At 46.0% G+C, this 21,069-nt stretch overlaps 1 long non-coding RNA gene across 1 annotated transcript; it reads left to right on the top strand.

The window, feature by feature from the left end:
• The first annotated feature begins 4,110 nt into the window (after nucleotides 1–4,110).
• LOC109025797 (uncharacterized) lies at nucleotides 4,111–19,824 on the top strand. The gene is made up of 3 exons (XR_002004790.4): nucleotides 4,111–4,773; nucleotides 5,278–5,407; nucleotides 19,580–19,824. It is a non-coding gene; the product is annotated as an uncharacterized lncRNA (long non-coding RNA).
• Nucleotides 19,825–21,069: the final 1,245 nt, after the last annotated feature.

The following is a 21,069-nucleotide window of genomic DNA, read 5'->3' as shown; positions in this document are numbered from 1 at the left end:
TTTTAAAAAACTCAAGGGCTTCCCATCTATCATAGAGTCTAGTGAATAGAAAGAACTCAATAAATGCATTTGAAGCATTTTTAAGTATGATTGACCCATTTAGGCTGCAGGGTGGGCATGGAGGCAGTGGTGCTGCCTGCAGCCACAGGGTATGCCGTCTAAGTATGACACCGGACCTGCTTCTCAGAAAGGTCCAGCACTCTCAGTGAACTTGAGAGAGCCACTGTCAGTCCCAAGTTTGGAATTTCTACTAGCAGGACAGGCAGTTCATGCCCAGAAAAGGGGCTGCCTCTTAGTCCGGAGCTTTCAGTTCTCTGCCCCAAGGAAGCCATGGGTGGCCGGTGTGCTTCCCATTCGCACAGAAACAGGAGGACTTGGCAGTCCCTTCTATGGGAGCTTTCCTTCAGGGCTAGGATAGGCCAAGGAAAGGATGGGATTGGACAGAGAGAGCATTCTAGAGCTCACCTTTATCACAGAACCTCAAAGAACACAAAGTGCTAGATATAAATACCAGGGCAGAGACTTCCAGGATAAGGCCTTCTCTGAATCCACTGTTCTTCTTGTCCCCTACTTCCCCCAGTGTCTACTTCAGAAATCTGGGAGGAGCATTGTACTCTAGTGGAGGGAAATCAGGCTTTGGAGTTAGAAGGGCTGGGTGTGAATCCTGGGTCTCTAGCTGGATGACCTTGGGTAAGTTACTTAGCTTGTCATAGCCTCAGCTTTCTCTTTTGTAAAATGGAGCTAGTAATCCGAACACCAGAGAGATTGTTCTGAGGAATAAAGGATATTGCAGCTGTAAAATGCTGGCCCTTACTATTTGAAAATAAATCTTACATCTGCTTTCCCCTTCTCAAAGATGTGTGATTATTCCTGCATAGACATGTGACTAGTCCTATACGTTTATTTTTACCTGTCCTTCTTCTAAAAATAATTTGAGGCAGCTGGTTTAATGACAAGACCAAAATAGAAGGCTCTCTCTCCCCTTTAATCCCTGCTCTCAAACACTTAGTGCAGGTGGCTATGTCACATCGAAGGAGTGGGAAGTAACAGAAGTGCGAGACATGCATTCAGCAGGTAGTATACCAGCCATGGGAGACTCAGAACGGACAAATGCCCACCTTCACGGAACTCACTATCAAAGGTGGCATGCAGCCTGTGAGCCATTCCACACGGGCTTTCAATCCTTTGAGTTCTGATAATTCTACCTACTTCATATTTCTTTTTATTTTTGTTTTATTTTATTATTATTTTTTTGAGACGGAGTCTCACTCTGTTGCCCAGACTGTAGTGCAGTAGCATGATCTCAGCTCACTGCAACCTCCACCTCCCAGGTTCAAGTGAATCTCCTGCCTCAGCCTCCCGAGTAGCTGGGATTACATGTGCTCACCACCACGCCCAGCTAAATTTTTGTATTTTTAGTGGAGATGGGGTTTCACCATGTTGTCCAGGCTGGTCTTGAACTCCTGAGCTCAGGCAATCTGCCTGCCTCAGCCTTTCAAAGTGCTAGGATTATAGGTGTGAGCCACCGTGCTAGGCCCCTACTGAGTATTTCTAGGACCCATCTACTTCTCCTTAGACCCTCGGCCATGACTGTAGCTTGGGCCCTCTTTTTCTCTCGTCCAGATGTCTGCGTCTTAATTGGTTGTCTGCACTCTTGTTGTCTTCCAACCTTTTCTCTATGCTGTAGGCAGTGTACGTGGCTCAGTTTCTCTGCCTAAACATTCAGCAGCTTCCCAGGGACCTGGGAAAAAGCTTAGCATGGCTCAGAAGACCCTTGCTTCTCTCTCTTGGGTCCATTCACACTTTCCAGCTCCTCTTTCCTCCATATTGAACTTCTCTCCCGAGTGTGCCACTCTTTCCATTTTCAATGTGCTTCCCTTAGCCAGGAACCTTGTTCATCTAACTCAGCTTGGCAGTCACTTCATTCATTTCATTCACTCATTCATTCACTCAGGATTAACTGAGTGCCCACTATATTCTGAAAGATGTGCTATATTCTAGTAGGGAGACAGCCAAGAAACAAGTGCACATGTCAACAAATGACATATCTAATTTCTGTTAATGGCAAGTGTTCTGAAGCACAGTGGGGCAGGGAAGGAACTAGAGAGCGGCAGGGTGCTGTTTTGGGTATGGTACGCAGGGAGCACGGAAGTAAGGGAGCTGGTCATGCAAAGAAGAATGGGAGGGACACAGATGTTCAAGGCTGGGGGAAATACGTGCGAAACCTCTGTGGGAATAAAGCTGGAGTGTGGAGAAAAGAGCAAGACATTCAGAGTGGCTGGGGCAGAGAGAAAGGGGCCAGTGGTGAGAAGCGAGGTCTGGGAGGAGGCTTGTGGACTTTGCCTGACAGCTCCCCACCACTCTCTCCAGCTCTGACCTCAAGGGTAGCCTGTATTTTTCCAATTTTTCTGCTTGGGACTCTGTATTGTAAGTGGATGCTGAAGTATCCATGTTCCCAACAACACTATAGTCTTTTTATTCTTATTGACAATTTAACTTCTGCAATAAGGTAGTTTCTCAATATATATCTGTGGGTGATTGAATGACTACCAGGAACAAGAATAGAGGTGAAAGAAGAAGATGTCATTAGCCCCCTGCGAGGTAGCCCATGACAAGTGGTAGGTAAGGGTGGACTGCCTGGGAGTGAGGCCAGAGGATTCTGCGTGGCGGGCAGGGTTGGGGATGGAGGGAAGCAGAGATCCCCTGGACAGGAGATCAGCTGAAGGAAGTGGTCTCCTATCTTAGTGTGTCTTGGCAGGCTGAGAGGAGGAGGCTGGGGTGAGGAATTTCTGGCAAAGGGGATTCCTACAGGTAGGAAGGTTGGGGCTTATCTGGAAAACAATGAGTAGACCACAGAGTTATTTCTTGTAACAACACGGAAAGAGCATAGAGCAGGGAAAGAGTCCAGGTATCCCCCACGCCTCTGAGCCTGGAATCTGGTGGTGTGAGGGAGGGGTGGACTTGGGTGTCTTTGTGAGTTTCCATCACTCTGAAGTTCCAGGAGCCAAAGAGCCCTGAGCCCATGACCGGCTGGACGGTGAAGGGAGGTTTCAGGATGCTGGTGCTGCAGTTAGCTCAGATGAGCCTGTGCTTGGCTCCCTGGGTGCAGACCACCAGTGCAGAGTTCGATGGACACACAGTGGGTCTGCAAGGCTGCCTGAGGCAAATCCATCACTGCTGCCTGGCTCCGAGATGGAAGCCTAGTGAGTCCAGAGATCATCCATCTCATGCATCTTCCCACCCAAGGCAGAATTCCTTCCGTGTTAGTTTCCTAGGGCTGGCATAAACAACCCCCACAAACCGGATGGCTTAAACAACAGAAATGTATTCTCACAGTTCTGCAGGCTAGAAGTCTGAAATCAAGGTGTTGGCAGACTCCCTCTGAAACCTCTGGGACAATCCTTCCTTGTCTCTTCCTAGACTCTGGTGGTATTCTGGCAATCTTGGAAGTCCCTGGCTTGTAGATGCATCATGCCAGCCTCTGCCTGTCTAGACGTGGACTTCTCCCTGTAGGTCTCTGTCTGCACATGACAGTCTTTTTGTAAGGACACCTGTCATATTGGATTAGGAGCCTATCCTACTCCAGTATGACCTCATCTCAACTAACACCTGCAACAGTCAGATTTCCAATACAGTCACATTCTGAAGCACTGGGGGTCAGGACTTGGACATATCCTTTTTGGGGGAGGGGGGTGCAATTCAGCCCATACACCATCTGTGCCATCCCCAGCAAGGGGTCTTTCATCCTCTGGCGGGTGCCCCCACTGAGGGGACAAGGCCTGCAATGCAATCAGCTCTTTGCCAGATTGTACCCTCTTCCCCCCTCCTCCCTCTCTTCCTTCCTCTCTCCCACAAATATTTATCAAGAGATTAATATACTCAAGGAATGGTGCCAAGTCCTGGGTGCCCAACAGTAAACAAAACAGAGACTAGGGGAAAGGCTTTCATTACATCATCCTCTCCCACAGGTCCCCCGAGGCCACGCAGCGCATGCGGCTGCACCCTGAATGACTGAAGACAGTGATGGACTCCCCAAGGCTCCCGTGGGTCAAATCCCTGTGCCTTCTTTACATATTTCTCAAATGGAGGGTGATTATATATGTGATGGATTAAACCAGGACACTTTTGAGAATGAACATGGGTGCTATTGGTAATCACACCGAGACACAGCAACGTCCGGGACCAACTCAACCCTCAGTCCGCTCATGGGGCACAGGTTTCCTGGTCCTTCCCTACCCTGACTTCTCTTCTCCTGATGTTTGGTGGTCTGCCTCCTTTTAAACCACTGTGCTCCCAGAACTGATTCCCATATGTGTCTGCCATTGTGGAAAATACCAAATAGGCAAGGAGATCGTTTCAATACTATCTGCTGAACACCTTAATAGAGGCAAGAGAGAACGCAGAGGAAGAAACAATGGACTCTTTCTGAGAGAGTGGAAGATGGCTTCGCAGAGGAGCTGCTGTCTGAGACAGATAGCATGAGTAGGAGTTTCCCCAGGCAGGGAAGGTGTTGTTGTTTCTCCTCAGGGTAGAGGGGAGAGCAGGGTTCCCTGCGTGTCTGTTGCTGAATGTGACTCATGCTGTTTTCCTGCTTTGAGCTTGCTCTAGGGTGTTATGGGCAGGATGGACTTGTCCTGCGTGCTTGTTGTTCCGCCGTGTTTCTGATCTTCAGATTTATCGTAAGGAAGAACAGCCGATATACAGGCAGAACTTGACAAATGAGGCAACAAGCAACTTGATCTGGGATCCGTCGTCCTCTAGACCCCCGTAGGAGTGAGTCATTTACAAGTGTTTGTTGAGAACAGGCTTCACTGATGGGTCTGTGCTGGTCTCTGGGAAGGCAAAGGTCACATGTAGTCACTGATCTCAAAGAAATTGACCCAGGCAGCAAGACACATGCATGCAATTAAATTATACCAAAATATCTAAGGGCCACCACACACCTTTATAAGTTTTGTGCACATTTTGGGAATACAGAGAAAGTCACAGGTAATTCCAGCTGGAGGAATAGAGTTGGCTTTCACTGAAGAACTTTGAGGGCTTCAAGGGCCAAGTCACACATCACAGCTGGAGAAGGAGAGGCTCAGAGGTGTGAACACATAGGAAATGCTTGGGGCAGGACCAGCCTTTGGGGCCAATGGTGTGGGTGGGGTGGAAGGGAGAAGAGGAGACAGATAAAGGAGGCTGCCTTGGGATGCAGAACAGGGAGCTGCTGGGGTAGCAAGCCAGCATCGTATCTGGTCAAGTGTCCTCACCCCTGCCTTCCCTCCTGCTAAGGTCTAAGCACCAGCGTGGTGGCCACCCCAGCAGCCTTGGACCCCTGAAGCCTTGAGCACCAAAGCACACACAGCTGCCTCTGGCTGAGTTCTGTGGTCGCCTGCACCCCCTCCACCTGCTTCCCCCGGAGGTAGGCCCTTCCACTGCCAGGGGCCGCCTCCTCTGAGGTGAGTAGTGCTGGTCCTCTCGAGGGACCCAGACACTCTCACAGCCCGGGTTGATACCATCAAGAGTGAATCCTCACTAGCCCTCTAAAATCGGAAAAGGGGACCCATCTCAGACAGTGCTGGGTTCAGCTGTGTGGACATCGACAGGGCTGAGAAGAGAATGTCAAACCCCAAAGCATCCCCAGGGCTGTGCCTTCCCATCCTGGGTGAGGGGAATTCTGCAGGGGCACTGGGGTGCTTGTCTCCTGGGGTTCATAAATCATGTCTTTGGGGAGGCCTCTCTCACCCTGCATGGCTGGAGCAGGCCTCTCTCTCTCTCTCTCTCTGGCGCTCCTGGGCTCCTATGTAGCATTGACCACAGGGTACTGCAGTTGGGCATGTCTTCATCTTCGTGCCTTCTGGGCTGGAAGCATCCAGGGGGCAGCGAGTGGGGCCTCCTTGTTTCTGAATCCTCAGAACTGGCACACACAGTAGGTGATCAACAAATGTGGATGGAAAAAGAAAAGTGAGCAAAAGAGGAAGGAAGTGGATGGAGGAGGTCATCGAGAAGGAGGAGCGCAGTGCTTGGAGTTGAGAGCAGGATGCACTGGGATTTCATTGGGTCTGACGCACTTTTGCCCTTGTGAACCCCATCCTTTAAGAAAAGATTAATAGTTGGCTGGGCACAGTGGCTCATGCCTGTAATCCCAGCACTTTGGGAGGCCTAGGCAGGCGGATCACTTGAGGCCAGGAGTTTGAGACCAGCCTGGCCAACATGGTGAAACCCTGTCTCTACTGAAAAATACAAAAATTAGCCAGGTTTAGTGACACATGCCTATAATCCCAGCTACTCAGGAGGCTGAGGCATGAGAATCGCTTGAACCTGGGATGCAGAGGTTGCTGAGATGACGCTGCTACACTCCAGCCTGGGTGACAGAGTGAGACCCCGTCTTTAAAAAAAAAAAAAAAAGTACAGTAGGCCTAGACACTGTGCTACTGTGTCCAATGAGGAAGCTGGCCCAGAGCGCAGTGGTCACCTAGTAAGGAAAGGGACTGCCAGGCCCCAGCCAAACAAAACTGACCTTTTGTTGCAGCAAGTTCCTGGAAGCCCCCTCTTGTGCCAGACATTAGCCATTTGATTGCTGGATCTTGGGAAGGGCTGGATCTTGGAGGCAGGGGCTGAAGTGGTGGGCAAAGAGGCATGTCAGGAGATTGGAGCAGTGACTCTCCACTGACTGTGTGGCAGGTTCTTAGTATTTGAAAAATGGGTGTAGACATCCTGACACCTTCTTTTTTTTCTTTTTTTTCTTTTTTTGAGATGGAGTCTCACTCTGCTGCCCAGGCTGGAGTGTAATGGTGTGTTCTGAGTTCACTGCAATCTCCGCCTCCTGGGTTCAAGCAATTATCCTGCCTCAGCCTCCGGAGTAGCTGGGATTATAGGCATGTGCCACCATGCCCGGCTAATTTTTGTATTTTTAGTAGAGACGGAGTTTCACCATGTTGGACAGGCTGGTCTCAAACTCCTGACCTCAGGTGATCCACCCACCTCAGCCTCCCAAAGTGCTGGGATTACAGGTGTGAGCCACCACGTCCGGCTCTGACACCTTCTATAAGGCTTGGATGGAAGTAGAAATAACAAAATATGGCCACTGCAAAAATGCAAGATGAAGAAAAAGAAGCCAGCCAGCCCAAAGGCCAGGTTTCTGATCCGGGTACCAGTGAAAGAGACAATTCATTGGCAGGAGTAGTCTTCAGGGGAGAGATAATGAGTTGTGTTTGGGACACATTGGATGTGGTGTATCTCTGGGATTTCCAGAAAGCTATGCCCATGTTGAATAGAAGGATGCAGACTTTCTAGGAAATAAGATGGGGATGTAAACAGAGATGTGTGAGGTATCAGTCGGCACATAGTAGGCTCTCAACTAGTCTGTCTTGATTTGGTGTTGCTGACACCCCAGAGCTGAATGAGAAACCCCTAACGTGAACACATCAGCCCAGCTTGGGAGGTGACTGGGAGGACCTCACGCAGACTAACTTTAAGGAAAAGCACAGAACATCCTTTGTCTGATTATGATCGACACAGACACCTGGAGGGCATATCTCAGCTCAGAGTTCCCTAGGTGTGCTGGGCTGTCAGAAGTCAGCAGGAGGGGCTGGCAAGAGCTTGTCTTGAATCTTGAAATATAGGAGGCAGATGAATAAGAAACTGCATTTTCCAAACCCTGAAGCAATACTTACTTTTCCTTCACATCTACTTCTCTAAGTGTATTTTTTTAACCTTGTTGGTACATATTATATAATCACATTGTTCAAATATTTGAGATGGTGATTACACCAACATTCAATTTTAATTGGTACTTGTGTTACTATGTCAGATGTTCTCAGGAAAAATTAATTAGGACTTAACAATTGATTGACGGTCTTTAAAATCCAGGCTTTCAAAAACGAACCCGTTTCATAACCCATACCACAACTGTGGGGTTAATTTGGATCATAGCTTTTATTAGCTCAGGGATGATCTTCCTTAAGACCACATGCCAGTCTATCAATAAGAAATAAAGGCCGGGCATGGTGGCTCATGCCTGTAATCCCAGCACTTTGGGAGGATGAGGCAAGCAGATCACCTGAGGTCAGGAGTTCGATACCAGCCTGTCCAACATGGTGAAACCCCATCTCTACTAAAAATACAAACATTAGCCGGATGTAGTGGCATGTGCCTGTAATCCCAGCTATATGGGAGGCTGAGGCAGGAGAATCGCCTGAACCTGGGAGGCGGAGGCTGCAGTGAGCCGAAATTGTACCACTGCACTCCAGCTTAGGTAATGGTACAATCCTCTGTCTCAAAAAAAGAAAGAAAAATGCAAAACATACAGTTGAGCCAGACGTGTTGGCTCACACCTGTAATCCCAGCACTTTGGGAGGTTGAGGCAGGCAGATCACCTAAGTTCGGGAGTTCGAGACCAGCCTGGCCAACATGGTGAAACCCCGTCTCTACTAAAAATGCAAAAATTAGCCAAGCGTGGTGGCGTGCACCTGTAGATCAGCTACTTGGGAGGTTGAGGCAGGAGAATCACTTGAACCCAGGAGGTGGAGGCTACAGTGAGCCAAGACCACACCACTGCACTCCAGCCTTGGTAACAGAGCAAGACTCCATCTCAACAAAACAAAATAAAACAAAACAAAAATAGTTAAGAAACAGAATTTAAAATAACTTAGTCCAACTTCCTATCTAAGACAGAAATCCCTTCTATAGCAAGTCAGATGCTTCACTAGTCTCTTTTCAATCCTGTGAGTGACAGAGATCTCAGTACCTAACAAGACAGCCCCCTTCATTATTGGCTTGTTCTAATTGCTACCAAATTCTTTCTTATGTCATACTGGAATAGAGTTCCCTGTCGTTTCCTCTTGTCAGCTGTAAATTTCACGTTCTGGAGCAACAGCAAAATTCCATTTCCCATAGGAAGATTCCTCCAAGAATTGACTCCTTGAAGAGCGAAAAACAAAAGGCTCACGAGATATCATACTCTCCTCCCCGGTGATTATATTAGGGTGAAGCTCTTGGGAGATATGCAGAGGACTTCATTTCACACGGTGGTGTTAGAAGTCTACAAACTTAGAGTATTTTAGGAATCTTTGTTCTAAGGACAGGTGCGGTGGCTCACGCCTGTAATCCCAGCACTTTGGGAGGCCGAAGCGGGTGGATCATGAGGTCAGGAGTTCAACACCAGCCTGGCTAAGATGGTGAAACCCCATCTCTACTAAAAATTAAAAAAAATTAGCTGGGTGTGGTGATGGGCACCTGTAATCCAAGCTACTCAGGAGGCTGAAGCAGGAGAATCACTTGAACCCAGGAGGCAGAGGTTGCAGTGAGTTGAGATCATGCCACTGCACTCCAGCCTGGGTGACAGGGTGAGACTCCATCTCAAAAAAAAAAAAAAAGAAAGAAACATTTGTTCTAAAAAGATTTCTGAATAGATTGGTTAATTTTTGTGGCTGCGCTTGGATATAATTTGTTTAAAAGACAGCACACCTTAAGGTCTTAGCTAAGCTTTGCTCATTCAGGTGGATGAGCACCCCCCAGGACCACCAAGAGGATTACTATACAATATTAAAGATTTTATTTTAAAATCAAATTGTATGCATGAGTGTGTATTGATAAAAAAATTAATTATGTGCATGAGGTTAAATGCAATCTTAAAGACGGCATCAGGGAACCTTCATAAACAAATGTGCACTTTGGAGTTAGGTTGTGCTGTGTTAGAATTCCAGCTGTGCCACTTATTAACCGTGTGACCTTGGGCCCCAGTTTCCTCAGATGTAAAGTGGGTATGAAAATAATTAACCTTGCAAGGCTGGAGTGAGTATTAAGTGCAAAAACACCTATATTCAGCCTGGGATATAGCAGGCACTCAATAAATGGAAAGATCAGGTTTGTAGATCCTAATTTTAAACACGAGAGAGAATGTTCATTTAATTTATTTAGAAAGTTAAATAGTAAGAACAGAGATATACAATCTAGTAAAAAATATTTCAAGGCCATATGTTTAAAGTGTCTGTCAGTGTTTAAAAATGTGAAATTAAAATGTAACGACACCCAATTGTTATTTTAAAAACTCAAACCATCAATAGAAAAACAAATGAAAATTTCTTTACCATATCTCCATTTCAATCCTCAGTCCCATTCCCCAATAATTTTGCTAAACAGTTTGGTGTACAACCTTCCAGATATGCTTATACAAGCACGTTAAGACGTATTCCCTTCAAAAATGAACTCATGTCATACACATTGTTCTGCCACTTCTTTTTGCATCTGACACTATATGATAGACATGAGCTCCAGCTCCGTCCTCTTCACAGCCAGGCATTATTATTATTATTATTATTATTATTTTTTTTTTCAGGCAGAGTCTCACTCTTGTCGCCCAGGCTGGAGCACAGTGGCGTGATCTTTGCTCACTGCAACCTCTGCCTCCCAGGTTCAAGCGATCCTCCTGCCCCCTGAGTAGCTGGGATTACAGGCACGCACCACCATGCCGGGCTAATTTTTGTATTTTTAGTAGAGATGGGGTTTCACCATGTTGGCCAGGCTGGTCTCGAACTCCTGACCTCAGGTGATCCTCCCATCTTGGCCTCTCAAAGTGCTGGGATTACAGGCATGAGCCACTGCACCTAGCCACCGCCAGGTATCACTAAGATGGGTTTTTAAAAGAGGGTTTTTGGCCAAGTGCAGTGGCTCATACCTGTAATCCCAGCACTTTGGAAGGCCAAGGCTAGAAGATCCTCTGAGGTCAGGAGTCTGAGACCAGCCTAGGCAACATAGCAAGACCCTGTCTCTACAAAAAAAAAAAAAAAAAAAAAATAGCTGGGTGCAGTGACACACGCCAATACTCCCAGCTACTTAGGAGGCTGAGGTGAAATGATCGCTTAAGCCGGGAAGGTCGAGGCTTCAGTGAGCTATGATCGCACCAGTGCACTCCAGCCTGGGAGACACAGCGAGACCCTGTCTCAAAAATAAATAATAAATAAATAATTTTTAAAGAAGGGTTTTAAAAGAAGTAATGTCAGTGAAATGTAAGGTTTGCCCTAAGTCCACAATTCTAAAGTTTGGATGACAACGGAAAAATTCAGGTTTATTTCATCTCGAAAATAGGGCAGAGGTCAGACAGCAGGTGGGGAGATAATACGGATAAGACAATTAGAGGATTCTGAATGAGCAGGAATCATTTTTGTAGTATTGACAACCACCTCTACAATGACGTGGTGCTCTGTCGCTTACCTTGCTTTTGGCAATGGCTGCAGTCCTGCAAGGAGAGAGGGGCCCACGATTCCCATTTTAAAGAGGAGGAAACTGAGATTCACAGAAGCTGACACGCCGCTGCAAGGACAGGAGTTGGCAGTCAGGTAGAGGAAGGTAGAATTTGATTCTTTAAGGCTCTAGGCCAGTGGGTAAGCCATAAAAAGGAGCAAAGCGAGCCCTTGGCATCTGACCTCCTGCCTCGAGTAGAGCTGAGATTCCTTCTGCAATTTCAGAGGAATGCTGCTCTGTGGCATCTGGCTTAAGGGCTAAATAGTCCACAGTGTTTTGTGATTCCCTGTGATGTAGCCGGCACTGTGTTAGAAATCAGTGAATGCGGGAAAGTGGGACCCGCATTGGGCTGGCAACCATGACTTCTGTCCCAGCTGGGGCATGTCACTGCCCTGAAGAGTGGTATGGGCTACAGGAGCTCCTCCTTGGCTTGGAATTGAGGCAGTTGGGGGCTCCATGAGTACAGAAGAGGGAGTCTGGGAACTCACTCGTGCTGGAGTTCACAGAATGAAAATCTCTTTCATCCATCCTCATGGTTTCAGAGGTGGGCAGACAGTCTGGAATTACCTAAGGCTGATCTCGTGTTATAATGAAATAGAATGAAATGAGGAAAAGGGCAAGAAATCTCATCTTTCTTTTTCTTTTTTTTTTTTTTTTTTTTTTTGAAATGAAGTTTCACTCTTGTTGCCCAGGCTGGAGTGCAATGGCACAATCTCGGCTCACTGCAACCTCCACCTCCTTAGTTCAAACGATTCTCCTGCCTCAGTCTCCTGAGTAGCTGGGATTACAGGCATGTGCTACCATGCCTGGCTAATTCTGTATTTTTAGTAGAGATGATGTTTCCCCATGTTGGTCAGGCTGGTCTTGAACTCCTGACCTCAGGTGATCCGCCCACCTTGGCCTCCAAAGTGCTGGGATTACAGGTGTGAGCCACTGCGGCTGGCCAAGAAATCTCATCTTTCTATGCAGCTTTAGGAGTGGCTGGCACAGGACAATGATGTTTAGAAAGCAAATCAAGCGGCCTAGCCCATCATCCTAGGGAAAGTCAGGGGACCTGCTCAGGAGGGACAGACACACCTTGCTCCCCTGGACAGCATCTGGCAGAGGGTGGGGACCGATCCTGGGGGTCTGGCTATCTTTGACTCAGATTAGCAACGCTGAGAGGAACTGACAGCCCATGTCAGCCTCTCTCTGGGGCCCTCACAGAGAGGGTACTGTCACCCTTGTCTGGTACTATAGTGGATCAGGAGTCTTCAGTCAGCCAGAAGGGAGGCGCTGACCAACAGGACATCCTCTCCATTCTCCCCAGCCCCGCCACTAGCATGGACGGTGAGAAATGAGTCTCAGATGGAGGCATCTGAAGCAGATTCTGCAGAAAAGGTGATTCATGCCAGGGATCTCACCTTCCCGAGGCCTTAGGAGCCCCGCTTAGTTCATCTGTGCCTCTGGAGGAACCCCGGACCCTGGAGCTGCAGAGGTGCTCTTTTGAGGATACTGGAGCTGGTGGCTTCCTCCAGCTCTCTTCTCAGGAGAGCCACATGTTCTTGCTCTTGTGAACATTTCATTCCTTCATGGAGAAACCAAACACCCCAATCCCCAAAGGAAAATAGAGACAACTGCTGATTTCCACAGGTGGAAGAGACAAAAGCCAGAACATTCTCCTGGTTTCATGAGAAAGTGCTGGGGTTTTATTGTTTGTGTGATCTGATTGATCTGAATGTGTGGCTTTCAGTCTGGTTTTGAAACACTTCAAGATCCCCAGAGAGGCTGGGCGCAGTGGCTCACATCTGTAATCCCAGCACTTTGGGAGGCCGAGGCAGATGGATCACTTGAGGTTAGGAGTTCAAGATCAGCCTGGCCAACATGGTGAAATCCCGTCTCTACTAAAAATACAAAATTAGCCGGGCATGGTGGCAGGTGCTTGTAATCCCAGCTACTCGGGAGGCTGAGGCAGAAGAATCGCTTGAACCTAGGAGGCGGAGGTTGCAGTGAGCTGAGATGGTGCCACTTGCACTCTAGCCTGGGCAACAGAACAAGACTCTGTCTCAAAAAAATTTTAAAAAAATAAAAAATTGAGCTTAGTGTAAAAGATATTTAGTTAGCATTTTTTAAATAAAAAGTTTTGTAGCTGCAAGCAAGTTTGAAAACTACAAGTCTGCTGTCTCAGTTTTCTATGGATTGCTGGTCCTGACATTCTCTTTATATACATATCTATATATCTATATCTATATGTATATCTATCTATCTATCTACCTATCTATCTATCTATATATAAAATAGTAGCTGAGATTACAGGCACTCACCACCAAGCCCCACTAGTTTTTGTATTTTTAGCAGAGATGGGGTTTCATCACGTTTGTTAGGCTGGTCTCGAACTCCTGACCTCAAGTGATCCACCTGTCTCAGCCTCCCAAAGTGCTGGGATTACAGGCATGAGCCACTGCACCCAGCCCTGACATTCTCCTTATGTACATAGAGACATAAGTCTTGTTTTGGGAGAACAGAGAGAAATCTGTCCATTCATTCCACAAAATATTTTTTGAGCACCTCCTTTGTGACAGGTACAACTATGCATCATGAAAAATAAAAAGGCCTAGTAATGGCTGCCATTGCCCTTGAGGAGATTGTGCTTGGGGGCACAGGTGACTCCACGGCAGCCAGTTCAGAGGAAGCATTTCGAAGTGAAGTCTAAGCTTCTATCCTTGAACGACTTCATTCCGATCAGCTGTAGCTACAGACACCATTCTCTTCAAGACTTCTCTCTCTCGTTTTTTATTTAAACCTATGTGTATTTTAATATAGAAAACTTTTTTCATGAAACAACTTGCAGGACTAATTTAGGATTAATTAGAATATCTTCAACAGGCCGGGAGCAGTGGCTCACACCTGTAATCCCAGCACTTTGGGAGGCCCAGACCAGAGGATCATTTAAGGTCAGGAGTGTGAGACTAGCCTGGCCAGCCTAGTGAAACACCATATTTACTAAAAATACAAAAAAAATACAAAAAAAAAAATTAGCTGGGTGTGGTGGTGCATGCCTGTAATCCCAGCTACTCAGGAGGCTGAGGCACAAGAATCACTTGAACAGGGGAGATGGAGGTTGCCGTGAGCCAAGATTGTGCCACTGCACTCCAGCCTGGGTGACAGAGAAAGACTCCATCTCAAAAAAAAAAAGGAATATCTTCAACAGTTTGCTCTAAATCATAATTATAATAAAAATCCATTAAATTTGCACTATTAAGACTTAGTATTTAAAAGGTTATTTAACAAATAACAAAAATAAGACCCTGCTTTTTTCTCTAGACTTACTTTCAGCACCTCCAGTTTATGAAGCTTTCTTACCCCATGCTCTTGGTCTTTTCCCTCCAAACAAACCATTCTATCCAACTGGGGCCACCTTGATCCATTGGGGGGTTTTAGCATAGAGTGTAACAGCTGCATGCTTGATTTGGTTTGTTCCTTCTGGCTGTTTTCCCTCTTTCACGAGGGGCTGCTCTTTTAACAAGAAGGCTGTAATGTGTAACAATAGCAAAAAGTAAGGCTTTGTTGCATTAAGCCGCTGTGATTTGAGGGTTGTTTGTTACTACAGCATACTCTCACCCATCCTGACTAATACAATCCTATCCGCCCTTGTGTCCTGGGCAAACTGTTTCTCATCCTGTAGCTCAAATGTCCCTCCCAGTCTGTGAAACCATGTTCCACTCCCCCAGGGAGGGGTGGAGTCTCTTTCCTCTGGGCCATCCTTAATTGTAGCACACAATAAGTTTCATTGGATTTTTCTGTGTGGCTTATAAGTGCCTTGCAAGCAGAAGTTATAGTTATATATAGTCATATACAAGTGTTTGTTGATGGACTAAATGAATGCTTGTATTTAGAAATTGCTTCCTAAAGCCTACTGTTCAGAGCTCATTTCTGAGCTGCAAAGACACAGTCTGTCACTGTAAAAGTGACATGGTGCAATCAGCAGCATCTGCCCAACAACTCGAGCTAGGTATGCAAGCTTGAAATCAAGACAGTTAGGAGAGAGAGTCCATAAGGTTTCTTTCAGACTCCAATAGTCAGTGCCCTGTGAACATAGCTGGACCAGAAAGAGACCTTCCTTGGCCAGTGTCAGGGAAAACAACACAGTCCTCCACATTGAAACAATTTGTTAGCATTTACAAGTTCACATTTTTCTGTATTTTAACTTCTAATTGGTTTCCTCTTTTGTGCTAAGAATGCCATCTGTCCCTTTGACAGGTTTTTGGATTTGATGCCACTTACCAGGAAATATGACCATTATAAGCATTGTAAGAGGATTCAAACGTGTCCATCCCAAACAGCCTTGTTTTAGGAACTCCATACATGATCCCACACTGTTCATGTGTAGAGGTTTTACCATTTTTCAAGCCCCTGCCCCACAGAATAAAGCCTTTTTCCTCTACAATTTCTTAGCGCTCATAATATACAGCAAGGTAACATACATGGCCCCATTTTGATTGTAGATTTCCTATCTTCTCTGTGGCAGTAAGAAGAATATTATTATCCCTATTCGTAGGTAAGAAAACTGAGGCTGTTGGAAATGGACATGCCCAAGATCATATAGAAATAATAGAACCAGGTTATCAAACTTCATTTCTGAATCTAAGCCCACTGCCCTTCAGATATCTTTCCCTTATGGAATAAAAGCAGGGATAGGGCTCATTATTCCGATTTTATGAACCAGGAGAAGTTAATGGACCGATCTAAAATTCCTCAAGAGGTAAGACACAATTCTAAGCTTGAAGAACTCCAGTCCTCTCCCCGGGTGACCCTGTGTTCTTACTAGGACTACCTTATACTACCTTGACTCTGCAGTACCTTCTTTCAAGCCTAAAGTTAGTTGATTACGGACAAGCCAAGAAGAGTAAAGGGGTGTGGCCCAGAGAGATTTCCAGTTGAAGAAAGAATGATTCAACAGTCCTATTAAAACAAAGAGCCATTTTCTGCAGGTTCCCCCAGGACACACATGCTATGGTCTATTGCTGCGGGGTACATGGAGCCCCTGCAGGAGGGCTGGGACTAGAAGGAAGGGAGGGAACGTTTACTGGACATCCATTATAAGCCAGATGGCTACTTTGTGTAATCCTCACATGATACTAAAAGAAAGATGAAAAAATGGCCGGGTGTGGTGGCTCATGCCTGTCATCTCAGCACTTTGGGAGGCCGAGGCGGATGGATCACTTGAGGCCAGGAGTTTGAGACCAGCCAAGCCAACATGGTGAAGCCCCTTTTCTACTAAAAATACAAAAAAAAAAAAAAATTAGCTGGGCATGGTGGCTCGAGCCTGTAATCCCAGCTACTTACGATGCTAAGGCACAAGAATCGCTTGAACCCGGTAGGCGGGGGTTGCAGTGAGCCGAGATGGTGCCACTGCACTCCAGCCTGGGCAAGAGTGAGATTCTCTCAAAAAAAAAAAAAAAAAAAGAAAAAGAAAAAGAAAAAGAAAGAAAGCAAGAAAGATGGAGAAATAAAGCCTCAGAAAAGTTGGACTATCCAACATAGCAGAGCTCGCTGGCATGTCTGGTGTCAGAGCTGTTCTTTCCAGCATTCGCTGCACCGGATGCTGTAGAAGATGGAAAGGCAACATGGGAAAGGGTCCCGCACTCAGGAACTGCTCATCCTGTTAGGGGAGTCACACATACACACATGAATCTGATAAAGAACCCCCATGGCCGGGCACGGTGGCTCACGCCTGTAACCCCAGCTCTTTGAGAGGCCGAGGCGTGAGGTCGCCTGAGGTCAGGAGTTCCAGACAAGCCTGTCCAACATGGAGAAAGCTAAAAATACAAAAATTAGCCGGGCGTGGTGGCACGCACCTGTAATCCCAGCTAGTTAGGAGGCTGAGGCACGAGAATTGCTTGAACCTGGGAGGCGGAGGTTGCAGTGAGCAGAGACTGCACCACTGCACTCCAGCCTGGGAGACAAGAGTTAAAAATAATAATAAAAATTTAAAAAGAACCCCCTTGTTGGCGGCAAGCGGTATAAGATTAATGGAGATTTGGGGCAGAGAATGAGTAGGGTTAGGGGAAGGGAGGACTAGATTCCTTCCAGGACAGTCTCCAGCTGAACTTTGAGGAAAGAATTTGAATAAGCAGAAATGAAAGGAAAAGACTTCCTAGGCCAGAAGTAGCAGCTTCTGGAAATGAGCAGATAGAATCACTGATATTTATCAGTGATTATTATCTGAGTCCAAGGAAACTGAAAGGGCCAGCAGGCAGATTCTAGCAATTCCACTCAGATATTGATGTAGCTCGGGCCGTCCATGGGGCTACAGGAATGTATCCAGCATTATAGGAAAATGAAATTAGCAAGAATCAGTGGGTGAGATCAGCCATCTACTAAGTAATCACCTGAGGAGAAGATCTGAAAACTTCAGCACAGCGCGAGGTGATCTGGACACATCCAAAGCACGTCATTATGTCTGGAAAGTAATCCCAGAAAAAGGAGACCCCTGTCCTTCGTAGAGAGCCTGCCTGTTTCAAGGGGCAGCGCCAAATGGACTCAAAGGCCAGATCTGGCATCAGAATTCCTTGTAGCCCTTACAGGTTCCTACTAAGATGAGGATCCCCTAATTGTGAGCCATTCCAGTGCACTGACAAATTCAAGTTTGAGGCCCACAAGGGGAAACCTATTTCTCCCCAAACCCCATACCTGTGGAGCCTGGCCCTGAGCAGCTGCCTCCAGGGACATCTTTCCCATTTTGACTTTTAGCATAAGGAAACTAAGGGAAATGAGAATTCCAACTCCACAGCAGCAGTATCACCGTCCATTCCCCGTAGCTCTTCATGGTTTGCAGTGCATTTTGACTCACTCCATCTTAGCCCTCTCTCAAGTCTACGTAATGCGTGAAGCTGGAGGGAAGTCTTCACAGTGGAAGGGGTCTTTGAGCTGCCTCCAAGGATGCAAAACTAGTCTCTGAGGGCAGTCCAGGGTCTGCTGGACACTTCGATTTTCTAAATCAGTAATCAAATTACTGGCATTAAATGAAGATAATTTTTGTTTTAAACCTAATTATGCTATTACAAATAAAACTTCCCACCTCCAAAACTCTCTCAGTGGTGGATCTCAAACTCTCCTCCAGCCTCAGATGTCAAAAAACTATGCATTTTGCCTTGGGCATATCCAACATCATATACGTTGAATGGCTTTGATGGGCATGATTCTAATCTTAATTAAAGCAGTGCCCGTTTTGGTCCATCTTGGTCTCTTTGAACCCACTCTCAGCTGACTCAGTTCAATAGCAGTTTGGTGGGGAAAATGCCAACCGGCCTGGGAAACAAAGGAGAAATTTGGGGGTGACTTTAGGCTTCACAAAAGGGTCCCATACATCACTTGAAATGATTAACTTTACTGAAAAGTAACAAAATTATTTTTGAAAAATAACAAAAACAAAGAAATTAAATTTGTTCATAACCCCATTGCTTTAAAAAAAAAAAAAAAAGTTATAGGCCAGGCACAGTGGCTCACGCCTGTAATCCTAGCACTTTGGGAGGCTGAGGTGGGTGGATCACTTGAGGTCAGGGGCTCGAAACCAGCCTGGCCAACATGGTGAAACCCTGTCTCTACTAAAAATACAAAAATTAGCCTGGTATGGTGGCATGTGCCTGTAATTCCAGCTACCAGGGAGGCTGAGGCAGGAGAATCACTTGAACCAGGGAAGTGGAGGCTGCAGTGAGCCGAGACTGTGCCATTGCACTCCAGCCCGGGCAATAAGGCGAGACCCCATCTCAAAAAAAAAAAAAAAAAAAATTAATTAGGCATAGTGGCAGATGCCTATAATCTCAGCTACTGGGGAGGCTGAGGCACAAGAATCACTTGAACCCGGGAGGCAGAGGTTGCAGTGAGCCGGGATCACGCCACTGCACTCCAGCCTGGATGATAGAGCGAAACTGTCTCAAAAAAATAAAATAAATAAATAAAAGTTATATCAAGAAGAAAGTTTCTCCCTCCACCTGACTGATTGTCTTCTTCGAAGTAAACCCCTGTTAGCAACTTGGTGCACATTCTTCTCAATTTGTTACTGGGGGGTTGATGCAGATATATCTAAGTACATATATATCCAAAATGCCAGACAGATTGACCTATACCTTGCTTATTTTCCTTCATGTTCAGGAACATTTCCCAAGTCTGTAACTATAGATCTAACACATTATTTTTAGTGGGTGTATGTAATTCCACTGCATGGATATATTACATACCATTCTCCTGTTTAATTTGTTTTTGTTATGGATATTTAGATTGCTTATAGTATTTTTGTTATTGAGAATGATGCAGCCACACACATTCTGGTTTATATGCTTTTATGTGTTTGTGTTATTATTTCTCGTAGGATGGATCATGAAGAGTGGAATTGCTTTTCCTCTTGGGGCAGGCACACCAACACTGTATGTGAGGCCCCTGCCCCCACTCCCCAGGCTGGCTGGTACTTTGGGCCAATCTGCTAGACCCAAAAATGTTAATCTCACTGAGATTTAATTTGCATTCCCCTGACTACCGGTGAAGTTGAGCATCTTTTCATATGTTTATTGACAATTTGCATTTCTTATTCAGTAAATTACCTGCTCATATCCTAGAGTCATATTTCTGTCTGCCCGTTTTTTTCTGTTCAATTTGTGGGAGCTCTTTGTATACCTGGGATCTAATCTTTGACTCATATATATGGCAAGTATTTTCTATTACTGTTGTCATCTTTTTAACATAGTAAAATTCTTACGTCCAGCACCCCCACCCCTCCCCTGCCCTTTTATTTTTTTTGCATTTGGGTTAGGCAGAGAACTAGCTTTACTGTTTTCCAAATGAAGTCAATCGATCCCAAGGATTTTTAAATTATTTAATCAGTAAAAATGTACACATTTTGAGGGAGGTGTGAAGATCCTAGGAGAAACTGTGCTCTTGTCCCTGAAGACAGACCCAGTAGATCTTTTTTTTTTTTCTTTTGAGACAAGGTCTCACTCTGTCATCCAGGCTGGAGTGCAGTGGTATGATGATGGCACACTGCAGCCTTGATCTCCCTGGGCTCAGGTGATCTTCCTGCCTCAGCATCCCAAGTAGCTGGAATCACAGGCACGCACCCACCACGCCTAGCTAATTTTTATATTTTTTGTAGAGACAGGGTTTCACCATGTTGCCCAGGCCGGTCTCAAAATCCTGGGCTCAAGCCATCTGCCCTCCTCAGACTCTTGAAGTGCCAGGATTACAGGCGTGAGCCACCATGCCTGGCCAACCCAGCAGATCTTTAATTCACAATCTGGAAAAACCATCTAGAGGCTGTTGCTCTCCTAGCCAGTCATGATTTGGGCCCTTCTCAACATGTGTACGTGTGTTGTTTCTTTGTGTGTGTGTGTCTTAGTAAAGAGGAGATTTGTAAACTAAAATATTCTCCTCTCTCAAAAATCACCTTAATTATAAACCAAATGCTGTGTATAACTCTATCCTAGCAGTTGGTCATTAGATTGAGGCATCCATTTCAGATGTGGGTCTCCTTCCCTGGTCCACAGTGAGCTCCTTGCGGCTGCACCTTAACTTACCTCTGTTCCAAACCCACCCAGGGGCTCAGACACAGTAATAGATGGGTACTTGTCTCAGTTCATTTTGTGTTGCTATAACCTAATAGCACAGACTGGGTAATTTATAAAGAAAAGAAATGTATTTCTCATGTTTCTGGAGGCTGAGAAGTCCAATATCAAGGTGTCAGCAATTGCTGAGGGCCTTCATGGTGTACCATCCCCTGGCAGGAAAAAGGAAGAAAGAGCAAGAGATCAAACTCCCAGCCTCAAGCCCTTTTATAATTAGCATTAATCCATTCACAAGAGTGGAGCC

This window comes from Gorilla gorilla, chromosome 12 (assembly GCF_029281585.2).
Source record: "Gorilla gorilla gorilla isolate KB3781 chromosome 12, NHGRI_mGorGor1-v2.1_pri, whole genome shotgun sequence".
NCBI lineage: Eukaryota > Metazoa > Chordata > Mammalia > Primates > Hominidae > Gorilla > Gorilla gorilla.
This window is presented reverse-complemented; position numbering and strand designations above follow the sequence as displayed.